We start from the raw sequence: 19,980 nt of genomic DNA, 5'->3' as shown, positions 1-19,980 counted from the left end.
GTTAATCACATACAGGACATAACCATGTTCATTCTGACAATTGGTGAAGTGGGAGGGTCAGTGGGTTTCTTTCTGCTGGACTAGCTGGTCTCATGACTTTGCTTTCAGTGGCTGATGCTCTTTGAGTCTGGGAGTGCACATTTCCTCTGAAATTATCCACAAAAGCTGATGAAAATAGATTTGTTTTATCCTGAATAGTAAATAAGTGATTATTCCTACCACGACAGGTAGATCTGAAATAAATATACAGTGCAGGTAAAACTCAGCAGGTCTGGCAGCATCTTTGGAGAGAGCAACAGAGTTCACTGTTCCAGTCTAATATGACTCTTCCTCAGAACTTCAGAGAGGGAGAAATGTGATGGGTTTGATCCTGTTGAGAAATGGGGGAGGGTCAGGTAGAGCAAAAGGGAAAGTCAGGGATTGGATAGATTGCAGGCGAGATGAAATAACAAAAATGTCACGGAACAAAAGGAAAAGGGAGAGCTAATGGTTGCAGTAAAGAAACAAAGCATTGGTCCAGAGTAAGTGTTAATGGCAGAATAAAGGACAGCTCTGTCTGAAAGAAAAAACATGAAAACAAGATGCAGACTGGCACTCGGCAAAAAAAAGATCAAAACAGGGAACAGAGTTGACGGTCTGAAGTTGTTGAACTCAATGTTGAGTCCAGAAGGCTGTAAAGTGCCTCATCGGAAGGTGAGGTGCTGTTCGTCCAGCTTGTGTTGGGCTTCTTGGGAACATTGCAGCAGGCCGAGGACAGAAATGTGAGCATGAGAGCAAGATGGTGAATTATAATGGCAGCAACTGGAAGGTCAGGGTCATGCTTGTGGACTGAGCGGAGGTGTTCCACAAAGAGGGCAGCAAACAGGGGACAGATGAATTAAAGAGAAACCATTTGGGTCCAGAAGATTGTGCACATCCTTTTATTCTGGTCGTCTTCAATCCTTAAGTAATTTTCTGTTTTTTTTTTTAACCATGTCCTGTTTCATGAATAAACTTTTATCAATAAAAGTATTTAATTTTTCTGGACTTTTCGTGATTAGCTTCATGTACTTCAGGGAAAGTGGGTGAGAGGGGTTGGCAGGCTCTTTAACAAAAAGTGAGTCCCTCTAAGGTAATTGGCAAAGGAGCCAGAGGGGGAGATGACATTTTATTTTTTGACACAGTGAGTTGTTCTGATCTGCCTGAAAGCAGATTCAATAGTATCTTTCCAAAGGGTAAACACTTGAAAAGTAAGAATTTGCAGGGTTCTGGGGAAGGAGCAGAGCAATTGGATGAATCAGAGAGTCCTTTCAAAGAGATGGCAGGGGCACGATGGGCCAAATGGACTCCTTCTGCAGCCTTTGAATCTGAGCCTCCTGCTTTTGTGCAGGTTAAAAGGGACAGATTTCATTTCAGCCTCTTTCCTGTATCTGTATTTAAAGAGATGGGTTTCTGTTCAGCTCTGAGTGACCAATATAACAATGTCTCCACTCCTCCATATTTAAACATCAAACAAAGCCTTGCAGGGCCGATTATAGTAAACAGCCTTCCTGTAGCTCTCTGGACACAGTAAGAAAGTGTTTGATTAGTTAACAATAGCGACATCCCCTGAAAATAATTCAGGCACCACAACAGAAACAACCTGCAATTATATAGCACCTTTAAACATCGCAGGGAGCTTCACAGGAGCGATTACCAAAAGAAGATGACACCGAGCCACATAAAGAGATATTAGCTCAGATGACCAGTAGCTTGGTCAGAGAGGTAGGTTTCAAGGAATGACCTAAAGGTGCAAAAAAGATCGAGGGGCAGAGAGATTTAGGGAGGGAATTCCAGAGTGTGGGGCTCAGGCAGCTGAAGACATGGCCTCCAGTGGTTGTGCAATAGAAACGGGGGATACCGAAGAGGCCAGAATTAGTGGAGCACAGATATCTTGGAGGCTTGTAGGGATGGAGTAGATTACAGAGATGGGGAGAGTGTGTGAGACCACGTGGTGATTTGAAAAAAAGGAGGCTGTGGAGGGATTTGAAAAGAATCGGCCAGAATTTAGCTTAATTCAAAATTCCATTTACTTTTACAGCGGTAAAATTGGGCCCAAGGAGGAGAATTTTCAAATGGAGGCATTGCTTGAGTGGGAGCCAATGTTGGTCAGTGAGCACATGGGGTGATAGGTGAACGGGACTGAGTGTGAGTTGGGAGACGGGCAGCAGGGTTTCTCTATTGATGAAAACTGTTCCGTTCTGTAAATTTCCCATCACACCGCTTATGTCTAAGATCAAACTGACATCATCACATTCCATTGGGATTGTGCAAATTGCTGATGTCATCACATTTTATTGTGATGATGTCATAAGATGACATCAGCATGTTTGTGATTCCACAATCAGCTGACACCAGACTATAGACTTCATTGGGAGTGTGGGATAAGCTGATGGCTGTACATTGCTTTACCATTGTGCAGTGAGCAGAAACATTCGTTTGTGTGAGTTTTTAAACAGAATTTTTAACTACATGTTTAGAATTGATCTTTGGATCTGGAAAATGATCTGGATCTGGAACATTTACCACTAAAATTAACCAATTTTCTAGTGCAAATGTATGTGACTTTTTTTGATGACAGTTTGTTATCATTGTTTACAATAAATTGTTGGAGAGAAAACTAATCATTATTTCACCCAATCTCCCTATGTTAACAAACGTTAAAAATTTGAGTATTGCTGAAAAAAGAGACATACTGTTGAAGCTTTTTGTCTTGCACTCATCAGGACAGATGCAAGAATACCAAATTTCAAAGGGAACAACAATTTATCCTGACTGAGAAACAGGGTGTTGATTTGATGGCACATAGACTCTGATTTGTTGAGCGGTTGCTATGGGGAATGCACCAGGGAACAATTGTCCCCCAAGCTTTTGTTTAATTGAAAAGGTGAAATGCCTGGACAAATTCCTTTAGTCTGCAGAGGACCGGGCTCTGCGTACGAATACAAAAGATTGCAGGATCTGGATCTGATCCGCATCTTCACTAAGTGTAATCATTTCTTCCTTGGGCCAGACCATATTTGTGTAGCATGCTTCTTCAAATCCATCCGTTAGTTTTTGAGATGTATTACAGACAGGCAAACAGGGATGAAAACATGTTTGCTATCTGCAAAGCAGAAAAAATAAATGATATTCAAGATCCAATTAATCAAATTAGTCTGTCAGATCTTGAAGTGAATCTTGTTTTGAGATTTCTGTCTGCAAATCTTCCCCTTCTGATATCCTGTAAAAGGAATTTACAAAAATCATCACTGTCAGTACAGGTTAAAATTAAGAGACAATTCTAGTTTGTATGGAACATTCTTTCCCCTCTGATTCTCCAAAAGCTGTAAATCTCCATCCCACACACTCTCCCACCATTCTCACTCTGTTGTACCTAATACACACCTTCCCAATTCTCCTAGGTGCCGATTCATGCTGGTTGACAGATCCAGGGTCACTGTTTCCTGTCCTGGACACATAGACCTGAAAATCTTCAGACAGGCTGCTAACCTAAAAATCTATGTCTATATATATGTGTATTTACTGATTAGCAATACAGTTTGGATGAGGTGAAATTTTAATTCTGCAGCAAGTGTTAATGGCCTGAAACTCACTGCCAATGAAGATGGTGGAAGCAGAGACAATCAATGATTCCAAAATGAAACAGAATGGGGCACCTGAAGGAACTAAACTTGCAGAGGAACTGGGATATAGAAGGGAATGGGACTGACTGGATTGCTCCTCAGTGACTCAGCATGGACTCGAGTTGCTGAATATAACCTTTCTCTAATATAATGACTCTGGATGGAAATATATCACTGTAGGTACGATACTATATTATAAACCAACAAATAAGAATAAATGAAGTTTATAAAGCCTTAAATAATATATGGACAAGGCATCATATAACAACTAGACATATCTCCGTCTTATATTCATTTACTGCCCCCTTAAATGTCAGAAATCTCCTGGGGAAATCATCCCTTTAATTGTGAACATTAGGAAAGAAACCATCCTTTTAGCCAGACAAATAAATGTGTCAAACTGAGGGAGCAAAGATTGTCAATGTCGTTAAGAGAGAGACCTGGGCCAAACTTTCCAGAGTCTGCACCCTCCCTGGATTCACTTCCTTTCCCTTCAGTTCCTGCAAGTCAACAATTTCCCCCCAGAATGAGAAAAGAAATGGAAATGGAGAGAAAAGAAAGTGTTTTACTCACATATGTTGGACACAGGAGGAAGTTTTAGTCTGTGTGAAGCTCAATCTTCATTCACACAAAGCCCGCGCTTTGATTGGCTGGAGGACCATGATCCTTCCGGTCCTCCAACTCTTACCATTAGTCAAACCTTAAGCATAAAGGAAGGGGTGGGCTCTCCTCAGCACATGCGCAGCTTCCTCTCTCCCTTGGACATGCGCAATCTCGGGCCGCCCGCCCACGCGGCGGATAGAACGGTTTCACCAACAAGGGGGACTGTGGGAGCTGCGGCCGCCATTACTCATCCGGAATTACCTGGAAAAACTCAGCAGGTCTGGCAGCATCGGTGGAGAAGAAAAGAGTTGATGTTTCGAGTCCAACATGACCCTTCAACAGAACTGAAGTATAGTTAGGAGAGGGGTGAAATATAAGCTGGTTTAAGGTGGGGGGCGGGGGGAGAGAGAAGTTGAGGGTGGGGTGGTTGTAGGGACAAGCAAGCAGTGATAGGAGCAGATAATCAAAAGATGTCACAGACAAAAGGATCAAAGAGGTGTTGAAGGTGGTGATATTATCTAAGAAAAGTGCTAATTAAGAATGGATGGCAGGACACTCAAGGTACAGCTCTAGTGGGGGTGGGGTGGAAAGATTAACAAGGTATTAGTTGTAGATTTGAAAATAATGGAAATAGGTGGGAAAAGAAGAATCTATATAAATTATTGAAAAAAAAAGGGAGGGGGAAGAAACGGGGTGGGGATGGGGGGAGGGGGAGTTTAAGATCTAAAATTGTTGAATTCAATATTCAGCCCAGAAGGCTGTAAAGTGCCTAGTCGGAAGATGAGGTGCTGTTCCTCCAGTTTGCGTTGGGCTTCACTGGAACAATGCAGCAAGCCAAGGACAGACATGTGGGCAAGAGAGCAGGGTGGCGTGTTAAAATGGCAAGCGACAGGGAGGTTTGGGTCTTTCTTGCAGACAGACCGCAGGTGTTCTGCAAAGCGGTCGCCCAGTTTGCGTTTGGTCTCTCCAATGTAGAGGAGGCCACATTGGGAGCAATGAATGCAGTAGACTAAGTTAGGGGAAATGCAAGTGAAATGCTGCTTCACTTGAAAGGAGTGTTTGGGCCCTTGGACGGTGAGGAGAGAGGAAGTGAAGGGACAGGTGTTGCATCTTCTGCGTGGGCATGGGGAGGTGCCATAGGTGGGGTATGAGGAGTAAGGGATGATGGAGGAGTGGACCAGGGTGTCCTGGAGGGAACGATCCCTATGGAATGCCGCCAGGGGGGGTGAAGGGAAGATGTGTTTGGTGGTGGCATCATGCTGGAGTTGGCGGAAATGGCGGAGGATGATCCTTTGAATGTGGAGGCTGGTGGGGTGATAAGTGAGGACAAGGGGGACCCTATCATGTTTCTGGGAGGGAGGAGAAGGCGTGAGGGCGGATACATGGGAGATAGGCCGGACACGGTTGAGGGCCCTGTCAACGACCGTGGGTGGAAAACCTCGGTTAAGGAAGAAGGAGGACTTCTCAGAGGAGCCGTTTTTGAAGGTAGCGTCATCAGAACAGATGCGACGGATGCGAAGGAACTGAGAGAATGGGATGGAGTCCTTACAGGAAGCGGGGTGTGAGGAGCTGTAGTCGAGGTAGCTGTGGGAGTCGGTAGGCTTGTAATGGATATTGGTGGACAGTCTATCATCAGAAATTGAGACAGAGAGGTCAAGGAAGGGAAGAGAAGTGTCAGAGATGGACCATGTGAAAATGATGGAGGGGTGGAGGTTGGAAGCAAAATTAATAAATTTTTCCAGGTCCAGACGAGAGCATGAAGCAGCACCGAAGTAATCATCGATGTACTGGAGAAAGAGTTGTGGGAGGAGGCCGGAGTAGGACTGGAACAAGGAATGTTCCACATACCCCATAAAGAGACTGGCATGGCTGGGGCCCATGCGGGTAGCCATAGCCACACCTTTTATTTGGAGGAAGTGAGAGGAGTTAAAGGAGAAAATGTTCAGTGTGAGAACAAGTTCAGCCAGACGGAGGAGAGTAGTGGTGGATGGGGATTGTTCGGGCCTCTGTTCAAGGAAGAAGCTAAGGGCCCTCAGACCATCCTGGTGGGGGATGGAGGTGTAGAGGGATTGGACATCCATGGTGAAGAGGAAGCATTTGGGGCCAGGGAACTGGAAATTGTTGATAAGATGTAGGGTGTCAGAGGAATCACGGATGTAGGTGGGAAGGGACTGGACAAGGGGAGAGAGAAGGAAGTCAAGATAACGAGAAATGAGTTCCGTGGGGCAGAAACAAGCTGACACGATCGGTCTGCCAGGACAGTTCTGTCTGTGGATTTTGGGTAGGAGGTAGAAGCGGGCCGTCCGAGGTTGGGCGACTATCAGGTTGGAAGCTGTGGGAGGAAGATCTCCAGAGGAGATGAGGTCAGTGACAGTCCTGGAAACAATGGCTTGATGTTCAGTGGTGGGGTCATGGTCCAGGGGGAGCCTTCCGGGCTGAATATTGAATTCAACAACTTTAGATCTTAAACTCCCCCTCCCCCCATCCCCACCCCGTTTCTTCCCCCTCCCTTTTTTTTCAATAATTTACATAGATTCTTCCTTTCCCACCTATTTCCATTATTTTTAAATCTATAACTAATACCTTGTTAATCTTTCCACCCCACCCCCACTAGAGCTGTACCTTGAGTGTCCTGCCATCCATTCTTAATTAGCACTTTTCTTAGATAATATCACCACCTTCAACACCTCTTTGATCCTTTTGTCTGTGACATCTTTTGATTATCTGCTCCTATCACTGCTTGCTTGTCCCTACAACCACCCCACCCTCAACTTCTCTCTCCCCCCGCCCCCCACCTTAAACCAGCTTATATTTCACCCCTCTCCTAACTATACTTCAGTTCTGTTGAAGGGTCATGTTGGACTCGAAACGTCAACTCTTTTCTTCTCCACCGATGCTGCCAGACCTGCTGAGTTTTTCCAGGTAATTCTGTTTTTGTTTTGGATTTCCAGCATCCGCAGTAGCTTTTTGTTTTTATTACTCATCCGGAGCCCAGTCTCCAAACTCCTGGGACTGGGAGGACAGTGGGGGTGGGGGGGCGCAATGACCCCGCCCTGACACAAAGTACATGGGGGTAGTCACTGGATTTGATTGTGACGTCCCCTTAGCAAAAGAGTTTGTTAAATTTAGGTGTAAAGATTTAGACTCCTGGTTGGCAGATTGGGGAGGGCAATTGGTGAGTGTGAAACTGAACCCAAGAGTCAGCACCTTCAGGGGAGGAGAAATTGGGAAGAAGCAGGAGGAGATAAGTCAGATGAATTAGTTACAATCAATAGAGAGGAAGGAATGTCTAGGGCGCAGAGATTTATAGCTCGAGATGCAGCAGGATAGTGATATTGTCAGTGGGCTGGTATTCCAGAGATCCCGGGTGATTCTCTGGGGAAGCAGGTTCGCCACCACGGCAGCTGGCAAAATTTGAATTCAATGAATAACTGGAGTTTAAGGTTTGATGATGACAGTGAAACCATTACCAATTGTTGTAAAAACCCTTCTGATTCCATAAGGAAATCTTCTGTCCTTACCCAGTCTGGCCTACATGTGACTCCAGACTCACAGCAATGTGGTTGACTCTTAATTGCCCTCTGAACAAGGGCAATTTGGGATGAGCCACCCACATCCCAGAAACGACTGAGAAAAATGGAGTTGGATGTTGTCTGATATAATCTTGAACAACTTCTGTTTCAAAATGCTCCTTGGGACCTTGACCTTGAACCTGCAATGGACTGTGTCAGAGTTAATGGCCATACTGGGCTCGATTACATTGAAAATACAGCACAGAAACAGGACGTTTTGTCACATTTTGTTACATTAAAGGTGCTATATAAATACAGGTTGTTGTTTTACTGAAGGCTGCCACTTGAACTCCGTCAATGTCCCCTAACTCCAAGACCCCTATGATGAAAGTCTGATCAACAATCTCATTCCCACAGCACAGCCCAGCCCAGCCCAGCCATTCTCAGTGAATCTACTCTTCTCAGGCTCCCTTGTGACTCTGTCCCTGCCCTCTCACTTTGCTGAGTTCAGGCGTGAACAAAGCATTTTTGTCTTCAGATTTTCACTCTGATAGGTTGAATGCATCAGGAGACAATGAATAGGCTGGATCACTTCACTCTTGGAAAGACAAGGCTGACAGCTAATGGATGTTTTTATAATTCTGAAAGGCTTTGATAGACACAGAAAATGTTTCCACTTGTAGGAGGAAGAGCAAAACTAGAGGCCATCAACAGAAGATAGTGATTGATTAATCTAATCGGGAATTCAGGAGAAACTTCTTTACCAGAGAGCGGTGAGAATATGGAACGCGCTACCACAGGGAGTGGTGGAGGTGAATAACATAGATACATTTAAAGGGAAGCTGGGTAAACACATCGGGGAGAAATGAACAGAAGGATTCACTGAGGGTGAGATGAGAAAGAATGAGAGGAGGCTCAAGTGAAGTGTAAACACTGGCATGGATTGAGTGGGCTGAATGGCCGGTTTTTGTGCTGTATATTCAATGTAATTGAACCTGGTATTGTTTTTACCACTGACATAATTCATTCCGGGTTAAAGAGAAACAGTTTAACTCACAGAAGAACATTTCAGCTCATTGTTTCCAGCTATTGTCCAATCACTGCCTCTTGTCAGTCAGGTGTCCGAGTGAGGAGCCAAGACATTCAATTCAACAGCAAACAACTCATGTGATTTGTTCCAATATAACTTTGAAGAGCAGATCTTTTGAAATTGGACTGAAACTATTTAAATTTACTGGGCCCCATTCATTTCCTAAAAAAATATTATTTATCAGCCAGTCTTTTTCAAATTGGACAGTCTGTTTCTTACAGGACAACGCAGCCCACTTTAATGGCAGCCCATCCGCCACCTTCAATACTCACTCCCACCACCAGTGCAGTACAGTGGCTGCAGCGTGTACCATCTACAAGATGCATTGCATTGACTCACCAAAGCTACTTCAACATCACCTTCCAAACCCACTACCTCTACCATCTCGAAGAGCAACAGACACAAGGGAACAGCATCAGTTGAGATTCCCAGCCGAGTGGCGCACCATCCTGACTTGGATCTCTATTGTTCAGGAAGAGAAGCGTGAGAGGAGCCGGGAGTTGAAGGGAAGCGCGAGAGACGCCGGCAGCTGAAGGGAAGCGCGGGAGGAGCCGGCAGTTGAAGAGAAGCGCGAGAGGAGCCGGCAGTTGAAGAGAAGCGCGAGAGGAGCCGGCAGTTGAAGGGAAGTGGGAGAGGCGCCGGGAGCTGAAGGGAAGCGCGGGAGGAGCCGGCAGTTGAAGAGAAGCGCGGGAGGAGCCGGCAGTTGAAGAGAAGCGCGGGAGGAGCCGGCAGTTGAAGAGAAGTGCGAGAGGAGCCGGTAGTTGAAGGGAAGCGCGAGAGGAGCCGGTAGTTGAAGAGAAGCGCGAGAGGAGCCGGGAGTTGAAGGGAAGCGCGGGAGGAGCCGGCAGTTGAAGAGAAGTGCGAGAGGAACCGGTAGTTGAAGGGAAGCGCGAGAGGAGCCGGGAGTTGAAGGGAAGCGCGAGAGGAGCCGGGAGATGAAGGGAAGCGCGAGAGGAGTCGGGAGTTGAGGGAAGCGCGAGAGGAGCCGGGAGTTGAAGAGTCACCAGCTGCAGATCCTGGAAGCCCGAGTTTTGGAGTTGAAGCGGCGGCTGGGAACACTGGAGCATCCGCGAGGTGGGGAGTATCATGGATAGAAGGTATAGAAAGGGGAATGGCCTCTCAGGGGTAAGCAGCAACAGGCAAATTCGTTACACCACGGTTGGCTCTGCTGCACAGGGGAGGAGTAAAAAGTGTGGGAATGCAATAGTTATAGGGGATTCAATTGTAAGGGGAATAGATAGGCGTTTCTGTGGCTGCAAATGAGACTCCAGGATGATATGTTGCCTCCCTGGTGCAAGGGTCAAGGATGTCTCAGAGCAGCTACAGGACATTCTGAAGGGGGAGGGTGAACAGCCAGTGGTCATGGTACACATTGCTACAAATTACATAGGTAAAATTTTAGAGTCCATTATAAAAGATATAATAGCTGCGCACGTGGAAAACAGTGGCAGAATCGGACAGAGTCAGCACGGATTTACGAAAGGGACATCATGCTTGACAAATCTACTGGAATTTTTCGAGGATATAACCAGTAGAGTTGAGGGGGAGCCAGTGGATGTGGTTTATTTGGACTTTCAGAAGGCTTTCGACAAAGTCCCACATAAGAGATTGGCGTGTAAAATGCATGGGATTGGGGGTCATGTATTGGGATGGATAGAAAACTGGTTGGCAGACAGGAAACAAAGAATAGGAATAAATGGGTCTTTTTCCGAATGGCAGGCAGTGACTAATGGGGTACTGCAGGGATTGGTGCTGGGACCCCAGTTATTCACAATATATATTAATGATTTAGATGAGCGAATTAAAAGTAATGTCTGCAAATTTGCAGATGACACAATGCTGGGTGGGAGGGTGAGCTGTGAGGAGGATGTAGAGATGCTTCAGTGTGATTTGGACAAGCTGAGTGAGTGGGCAAATGCATGGCAGATGCAGTATAATGTGGATAAATGTGAGGTTATCCATTTTGGTAGCAAAAACAGGAAGGCAGATTATTATCTGAATGGCTATAAATTGAGAGAGGGAAATGTGCAAAGAGACTTGGGTGTCCTTGTACACCAGTCACTGAAGGTAAGCATGCAGGTGCAGTAGGCGGTAAAGAAGGCAAATGGTATGTTGGCTTTCATAGTCAGAGGATTCGAGTACAGGAACAGGGATGTCTTGCTGCAATTATAAAGGGCCTTGGTGAGACCACACCTGGAATATTGTGTGAAGTTTTGGTCGCCTTATCTGAGGAAGGATGTTCTTGCTATAGAGGGAGTGCAGCACAGGTTTACCCGACTGATTCCTGGGATGGCAGGACTGACATATGAGGAGAGATTGAGTCGATTAGGATTATATTCACTGGAGTTCAGAAGAATGAGGGGGTCTCTCATAGAAACCTATAAAATTCTAACAGGACTAGACAGGGTAGATGCAGGAAGGATGTTCCTGATGGTGGGGGAGTCCAGAACCAGGGGTCACAGTCTGACGATATGGGGTTTCGGACTGAGATGAGGAGAAATTTCTTCACCCAGAGAGTGGTGAGCCTGTGGAATTCGTTACCACAGAAAGTAGTTGAGACCAAAACATTGTATGCTTTCAAGAAGGAGTTAGATGTAGCTCTTGGGGCGAAAGGGATCAAAGGATATGGGGAGAAAGTGGGAGCAGGCTATTGAGTTGAATGATCAGCTATGATCATAATGAATGGTGGAACTGGCTCGATGGGTGGAATGGCCTGCTCCTGTTCCTAGTTTCTATGTAAAAAAAGGGATGAGGTCCTAAAAGCAGAATAGAGGGAGTTAGGAAATAAGTTGAAAAGTAGGACCTCAAAGGTAGTGATCTCAGGATTACTATCAGTGCCACGTGCTCGTCAGAATAGAAATAGCAGCATATATCGGATGAATACATGACTGAAGAGATGGTGCGAAGGGGAGGATTTCAGATTCCTGGGACTTTGAGACCAGTTCTAGGCAATTTGGGACCAGTACAAACCGGCCGGGTTACACAGGACCGGGACTGATGTCCTAAGGGGAGCATTTGCCAGAGTGGCTGGGGAGGGTTTAAGCTAAAATGGCAGGGGGGTGGGAACCTATGCAAGAGGTCAGAGGAAGGGAAATCAAGGACATGAACAAAAGACAGAGATGGGAATTAGAAAAGTGATAGGCAGAGAAATCAAAGGCAAGAATCAAATAGGGCCTCAGTGAAAAATAGTGGGAATGGGACAAGTAATGTTAAAAAGACAAGCCTTAAGGCTTTGTGCCTTAACGCAAGGAGCATTTGCAATAAAGTGGATGAATTAAATATGCAAACAGAACAGGTATGATATAGTTGGGATTACGGAGACATGGCTGCAGGGTGACCAAGGATGGGAACTGAACATCCAGCGGTATTCAGTATTTAGGAAGGGCAGGCAAAAAAGAAAAGGCAGTGGAGTTGCATTGCCGGTTAAAGAGGAAATTATTGAATAGTGAGGAAAGATATTAGCTCCGATGATGTAGAATCTGTTTGCGTAGAGCTGAGAAACACTAAGGGGCAAAAAACGTTAGTGGGGGTTGTATATAAACCCCCAAACTATAGTGGTGATGTTGGGAATGGCATTAAACAGGAAATTAGAGACGCATGCAATAAAGGAACATCTATAACTATGGGTGGCTTTAATCTGCATATAGATTGGGCAAATCAATTTAGTAACAATACCGTAGAGGAAGAATTCCTGGAGTGTATATGGGATGGTTTTCTGGGCCAATATGTTGAGAAACCACCTGGAGAACAGGCCATCCTAGACTGGGTATTTTGTATTGAGAAAGGAATAATTGGCAATCTAGGTGTGCGAGGCTCCTTGGGGATGAGCGACCATAATATGATAGAATTCTTCATCAAGATGGAGAGTGACGTAGTTGATTCTGAGACTTGGGTCCTGAATCTTAATAAAGGAAACTGTGATGGTATGAGGCGCGAGTTGGCTATGATGGATTGGGAAATATTATTTAAAGGGATGAGCTCAGTCAGTTTCATACTCTCGCCTCTGAGTCTGAAGGTTATGGTTTCAAGTCCCCACTCCAGAGACTCAAGTCCCCCATAATCCAGGGCTGGCACTCTTTCAGTCTTCAACTGCCAGGTTCCTAAACTCTGGAATTCCCTCCCTTAACCCCTCCACTTCTCTCTCCTCCTTTTAGACTCTGCTTAAAACCTACCTTTTCTTCTCTCACATCAAGGTCTCAATAAACTGTGTCCCCAAAACAAAGCTGATTTATTTGACATTTCCCAGAATATTAATCTCCAGCCCAGTTACAGGGGTTATTAAAATCAACAGAAACAAACCTCAACTGTCAGAATGAACATGGTTGTGATTAGCAGCAGCAATAACAGGAGAATCCAGCCCCTGGAGTGAACAATGGACTCACTGGTGTGTCAGGAGCTGGAATGAGCGAGTGAATCCGTTCCACACTCAGAACATTTAATCAGCCTCTCGCCAGTTTGAACCCACTGCTGGGCAACTGAGTGACTCCATTCCCACATATGGAGCAGGTGAATGGCCTCTCCCCGGTGTGAGCACACACATATTTAATCGAGCTGGATGAGGAAGTGAATCCCTTTCCTTCTCCTTCAATCTGACCCACATTATCATGACCTGCACCATGGGTAGGACAAGGAGGCAGATCCAGAATCCACCCAGCCTTGGCACCAATCTGATCCGCACCCACCATCCAGGCGACTGAGCCAACCAGACCCCATCCCCCACAAGGGATATGAGTTGCTACGGCAACATACACGGTGAAACACTACGGATAGCTTTGTTCACAGCTCCAATTTCTTCCCAGCATGTGGCTGAGCAGAAATCTCTCCTGCTCTTACCACCTGCCATTGGTGTGTGTTGGAAGGTTTTACAAGTTGATGCTCAGCCTATTTGTCTGCATCGTGAAGAAACTTTCCTTGTCCATCAAGTCCTGGACTGGGACTTGAACCGGGAACTTCAGGCTCAGAGGCAGGGACACTACCCACTGCTCCACAAGACCTCCCCTGGTACCCATTGCCCTCCCCAATATATCACCCAGCTGTCTACACCTTGACAGAAAGAGAGTCATATTCTACTCGAAACATTAACTCCGTTTCTCTCTTCACATGTGATTCCAGACCTGTTGAGTGTCTCCAGCACTTAATGTTTCTGTTTCAGTCTAAGTGTTTACACTCGAAACCCCTGTTTTGCTAAGGGGGTGTCACAATCGAATCAAGTGACTACCTACATGTACTTGGTGTCAGGGCAGGGTTACTGCGCACCCCCCCCCCCACCGCCACTTTCCATCCCAGTCCCAGGAGTTTGGAGACTGGGCTCCGGATGGGTAATGGCGGCTGCAGCTCCCACAATCCCCCGCGCTGGGGAAACTGCTCTATCCGCCGCTCGGAGGCGGAATGAATGCAATAAATATCAACATTCCATTTGCTTTCCTAATCACTTGTACCTGAATAGTAACGTTTTGTGGTTCATGTACCAGGTCACCCAGATCCCTCTGTACCTCACAGTTCTGCAATCTCTCTCCATTTAAATAATATGCTTTTTAAAATTCTTCCTCCCAACGTGGACAAGTTCACATTTTCCTACATTATACTCCATTGGCTGAATTTTTGCCCACTCATTCTTTACAAATTATTTTCCTACATATCTGTGTCACTAGCAAATTTAGCTACCATACATTCAGTCCCATCAACCAAGTCATTTATAGAAATATTAATGGCTGAGGACCCAGCATTGATCTCCTGTGGCACTCCACTTGTTACATCTTACCAACCCGAAAATGACCTATTTATGCCTACTCTCTGTGTCCTGTTAACTAACCAATCCTCTATCCGTGCTAATTTGTGACCCCCTCTACCATGAGCTCTTATTTTGGGTAGTGACCTTTTCTGTGGCACCTTATGAAAGGCCTTCTGGAAATCTAAGTAAACAACTTCTGCAGGTTCCCCTTTATCCATATTTCTCATTACTTCCTCAAAGAACTTTGATAAATTAGTAAATCACGATGGACTCCCTGAACCCCATTTTCTAACATTGTGTGTCAACAGAAAAATAAAATCTCATTTCCCCCTCTGGCTCCTTTGTCAATTACCTCAGAGGGACTCACTTTCTGTTAAAGCGCCTGCCAACCCCTCTCATCCACTTTGCCTGAAGTGAATAAATATAATCAGTAAATCAAATATTTTATTGATAAAAGTTTAGTAATGAAACAGAACATGGTTAAAAGACAAACAGAAAATTACTTGAGAATCAAAGACAACTAGAGTAAAAGGATGCACACAATGTTCTTGACCCAAATGGTTTCTCTTCAGCTCCTCTGTACCCTGTTCCCGTGGCTACCCGCTTTGGACACAGAGGCACTGAACCCTGGGGGTCGTGTCACCATCAGCCCCGGTCACCCCCTCCCGTGCCCTGGTTGGTTGGAGGCCCATTTCCCAGTCAGACCTCCATCACCTTCCTGTCTCTTTATTAGTGCGATGCCCAAGGGAGTTCCCCAACTGGGGCACAGGCTCCGTTACTCTTAGCTAAATTCAGCCCTCAGTTCCGTCGCCTGGCTGTCATTGACATGAGCAGTCGAGAGACAGAAAGGTGCTGGTGGATCAAATGGGAAGATGAAACATTTGGCTCTAAACTAAATGTTAGGATCTCTGTAAAGACTGGCAACTTCTAAAAAGAAATTCAAATTCCCAATGAACAAGTTAAAGGGTCACATGAAAAGACTTCAAGTTTTGTAACTTTTACTGCAACAAACAATCTAGAAGCAACTTTGACTAAACACCATTTTTGTTGGCAACATATACCTTAAATTATCAAACAGAAATTTGCCATTTTACTTGGAACATAATCAAAAATCCCACTGCACAGTTATACTGTGTGTTCCTGAAATAGATACCCAATTATCCTTGAACCTGTCCAAAGTGATTCTTCGCTCCAAAGGGTTTACTTCCATTCTTTTCCTTTCCTTGTCTGGCAACCTTTAACCTCAGAACTGTCTTTCACAGTGAAGGTTCTCCTGGGTCATCCCTCTAACTCAAGCAAGGCAAATCTTCCACAGAGATAAAAACAAAAAACTGTGGATGCTGGAAATCCAAAACAAAAACAGAAACAGAAATACCTGGAAAAACTCAGCAGGTCTGGCAGCATCGGCGGAGAAGAGTACAGTTGACGTTTCGAGTCCTCTTGTCCCTTCAACAGAACAGTTCTGCTGAGTTTTTCCAGGTATTTCTGTTTCTGTTTTTGTTTAGGCAAATCTTCCAGTCTTGTTTTAAATCCTCATGAAATTGTTTTTTTCAACGTGAGCACAATGTCCCATCCACATTCCCGCGTGGTGAAACAGGGACTTGCCGCCTCTATCAGCTCTCTCGGACCCTGGCAGACTGATCTGTCTGTGAAATTCAGGGATGCCTTTTAGAAGAACTTTCCAATCTGATCCTACAATGGCTTCCCATGGATCCTTCCTCTAATAAAGCCCTTCCTAAGGGCAAAGTGAATCACATGAGCCTAGTATCCAGGTAGGCATGCTGATTAGTTACCTTTTAGACTCCCAATGTCATTCTATCTTGAAATTAAAGAGAAAATTCAAGCCCAGCCTTGAACATAGTCTGACATTTTCAACACCTTCCTGGGACTTTGGAGACGAACAGACTAACTGAATATTGAAGGATGCATGACATTTAGGAAGGACAGGAAGCTAGGAAGAGGTCAAGGGGTGGCACTGTTAATTAATGATGGTATTAGCACAATAGAGAGGGATGGCCTAAGTTCAGGAAAATAGGATGTAGAAGCAGTTTGGGTAGAGACGAGAAATGATAAAGGCACAAAGTCACTTGTAGGAGTGGTGTACAGGCCCCCTAACAGTAACCGCATTGTAGGACAGGGTATAAAGGAAAACATAATGGGAGCTTTTCAGAAAGGTACGGCAATTATTAAGTGGAATTTTAATCTACATATACACAGAAAAATTCAGATGCGTGACAGTAGCCTAGATGGAGAGTTCATCGAATATTTTTGTGATAGTTTCCTAGAACAGCACGTTCTGGAGCCAGAGAGCAGGCTCTCCTCGACCTGGTATTGTGCACCAAGATAAGATTAATTAATGACCTCATAGTGACGATGCCCCTAGGTAGCAGTGATCACAATATGATTGAATTTTACATTCAGTTGGAGGGAGAGAAGAGCGGGTCCAAGACTAGCAATAAACTTAAAGAAGGACAATTATGAGGGCATGAAAGCAGAGCTAGCTAAAGTGAACGACGACTTAGGTTATGGGATTGGTCAATAAAAATGCAATGGCAGACATTTAAGGGGAAATTTCAGAATATACAGAATAGATACATTCCAACAAGAAAGAAAATATCAAAGGAGAGTACCCACCATCTGTGGTTAACTATAAAAGTTAAAGATAGGCATATCATTGCACAAGGATGGCTGGCAGGTCAGAAGATTAGACAGAATATAAAAAGCAGCAAAGAATGACTAAAATATTAAGAACCTGGGAAAAATTAGAGTATGAGAGAAAGCTAGCTGGAAATAGAAAAACAAAGCTTCTATAGATGTTTAAGAGAGAAAAGAGTTAACAAAGCGAGTGTTGGTCTTTTGGAAGTGAGTCTGGGGAATTAATAATGGAAAATAAGGAGATGGCAGATGAATTGAACAGGTATTTTGCATCGGTTGTCACTATAGTGGTTACAAGTAACATCCCAGAAATAGCTGTAAAACAGGAAATGGAAGGGAGCGAGGAACTCAAGAAAATTACAATCACTACAGAAGTGGTACTAGGCAAATTGTTGGTGCTTTAGGCTGACAAGAACCCAGGTCCTGATGGACATCAACCTAGGGTCTTAAAAAAAGTGGCTAGTGAGATAGCTGGTGAATGGGTTGAAATTTCCCAAAACTTCCTAGATTCAGGAAGGTTCCATTCGATTGGAAAATAATGAGTATAACTCCTTCATTCCAAAAGGGAGACAGAAAGTAGGCCAGTTAGCTTAACATCTGTCAGAGGGAAAATGTGAGAAGCTATTATTAAAGATGTTATAACAGGACACTTTGATAAATTCAGGGTAATCAGGCAGAGTCGACATGGTTTTGTGAAAGGGAAATCATGTTTAACCAACTTATTGGAGTTCTTTGAAGAAGTAACATGCAGTGTAGATAAAGGGAACCGGTGGAACACTAACTTAGATTTCCAGAAAGAATTTGATGAGGTGCCACATCAAAGGTTATTGTGGAAAATAAAGGCTCATTCTGTGGGAGGTAACATATTGGCATGGAGAGAAGATTGGCTAGCTAACAGGAAATAGAGTAGGCATAAATGGGTCATTTTCTGGTTGTCAAGATGTAACAAGTGGTGTGTCACAGCGATCAGTGCTGGGGCCTCAACTTTTTACAATTTATATAAATGACTTGGATGAAGGGATCGAATGGATCGTGCCTAAATTTGCTGATGGCACAAAGATAAGTAGGAAAGTAAGTTGTGAAGAGGACATGAGACTACAAAAGGATATAGACATGTTAAGCAAGTGAGCAAGGATCTGGCAAATGGAGTGTAATGTGGCAAAATGTGAAATTGTTCATTTTGGCAGGAAGAATACAAACGAAGCATATTATTGAAATGGTGAGAGTTAGCAGATTCAGAGGGATCTGGGTGTCCTTATGCATGAATAGCAAAAGCTAATTATTCAGGTACACCAAGTAATTAGGAAAGCTAACAGAATGTTATTGTTAGAAGTAGGGAGATTATGCTTCAGTTATACAGGGCAATGGTGAGACCACACCTGGAGTACTGTGTACAGTATTGGTTTCCTTATTTAAGGAAGGTCATAAATGTATTGGAAACAGTTCAGAGAAGGTTTACTAGACTAATACCTGGAATGGGCGGGTTATCTTACGAGGAAAGGTTGGACAGGCAGGGCTTGTATCCGCTGGAGTTTAGAAGAGTAAGAGGCAACTTGATTGAAACATATAAGATCCTGAGGGGCCTCGACAGGGTGGATGTGGAAAGGATGTTTCCTCTTGTGGGAGAATCTGGAAATTGGGGTCACGATTTAAAAGTAATGGGTCGCCTCGTTAAGACAGAGGAGAACATTTTTTTCTCAGAAGGTAGTGAGTCTTTGGAACTCTCTTCCTCAAAGGGCGGGGGAAGCAGAGTCTTTGAATATTTTTAAGGCAGAGCTAGATAGGTTCTTGATAAGCAAGAAGTTAAAGGTTATCGGGGTAGGCAGGAATGTGGGGTTGAGGTTACAATAAGATTAGCCATGAACTTATTGAATGATGGAACAGGCTCGAGGGGCCAAGTGGCCTACTCCTGCTCCTAATTCATATGTGTGTATGTTATCACATCCTTTAAAATGGATTCGAGCATTTTCCCTACTACTGATGTCATGCTAATAAGTCTGTAGTTCCCCATTTTCTCTCTCCCTCCTTAAATAGTGGGTGACATTTGCCACCTTCCAATTTGCAGGAACCATTTCAGAATCTATAGAATTTTGGTAGATGATCACCAATGCATCCACTATCTCGACAGCACCTCCTTCAACACTCTGGGATGTAGATCACCAGGTCCAGGGGATTTATCAACTTTCAACCCCATTCATTTTACCAATACTAATCTCTATCAGTTCCTCATGCTCACTAGTCCCTTGGTTCTCTAGTATTTTGGGGACAATTTCTGAATTTCCCATTATAAATTCTCCCCTCTCTGCCTGGAATGGACCCACATTTCTCTTTGCTAATCTTTTCCTTTTCACATACCTATAGAAGCTTTTACAGTTGCTTTTTATGTTTCTCGCCAGTTTGCTCTGATGTTCGGTTTTCTCTTTCTTTATCAGTTTTTTGGGCCTCCTTTCCTGAATTCTAGAAAAGCTCCAATCCTCAGGCTTACTACTTTTTTTGGCCACTTTATGAGCCTCTTCCTTTGATCTAATGCAATCTTTATCTTTTCTGTTGGCCAGGGTTACATCACTTCTCCTGTTGGATTTTTATTCCTTAAAGGAATCTATATTTGTTGTAACTATGTAATAATTCCTTCAATGTTAGCTATTGCCTGTCTACCGTCATAAATTTTCATGTAGTTTCCCAATCTACCACAGCCAACTTGACCCTTAAACTGTGAGTTTTCTTCTGTGAGAAACACCCAGATAA

General features: G+C 44.3%; 4 protein-coding genes and 1 pseudogene across 5 annotated transcripts in view; 3 read left to right on the top strand and 2 right to left on the bottom strand.

The window, feature by feature from the left end:
• Positions 1–19,980, top strand: part of LOC144697263 (uncharacterized) — a 330,696-nt gene that overhangs the window by 49,834 nt on the left and 260,882 nt on the right. The window lies entirely within an intron of this gene.
• Positions 1–19,980, top strand: part of LOC144697287 (uncharacterized) — a 685,032-nt gene that overhangs the window by 452,132 nt on the left and 212,920 nt on the right. The gene's annotated exons all lie outside the window — the stretch shown is intronic.
• LOC144697957 (uncharacterized) overlaps positions 1–19,980 on the bottom strand; it is a 375,283-nt pseudogene that overhangs the window by 145,451 nt on the left and 209,852 nt on the right. The gene's annotated exons all lie outside the window — the stretch shown is intronic.
• The window catches only part of LOC144697292 (uncharacterized), a 318,255-nt gene that overhangs the window by 245,764 nt on the left and 52,511 nt on the right, over positions 1–19,980 (top strand). The window lies entirely within an intron of this gene.
• Positions 1–19,980, bottom strand: part of LOC144697446 (uncharacterized) — a 55,754-nt gene that overhangs the window by 25,924 nt on the left and 9,850 nt on the right. The window lies entirely within an intron of this gene.

The sequence above is a fragment of the Cetorhinus maximus genome, chromosome 23 (assembly GCF_964194155.1).
Source record: "Cetorhinus maximus chromosome 23, sCetMax3.hap1.1, whole genome shotgun sequence".
NCBI classification, from domain to species: Eukaryota; Metazoa; Chordata; class Chondrichthyes; order Lamniformes; family Cetorhinidae; genus Cetorhinus; species Cetorhinus maximus.
The sequence above is the reverse complement of the archived record's forward strand: the minus strand, read 5'-3'. Positions and strand labels throughout refer to the sequence as shown.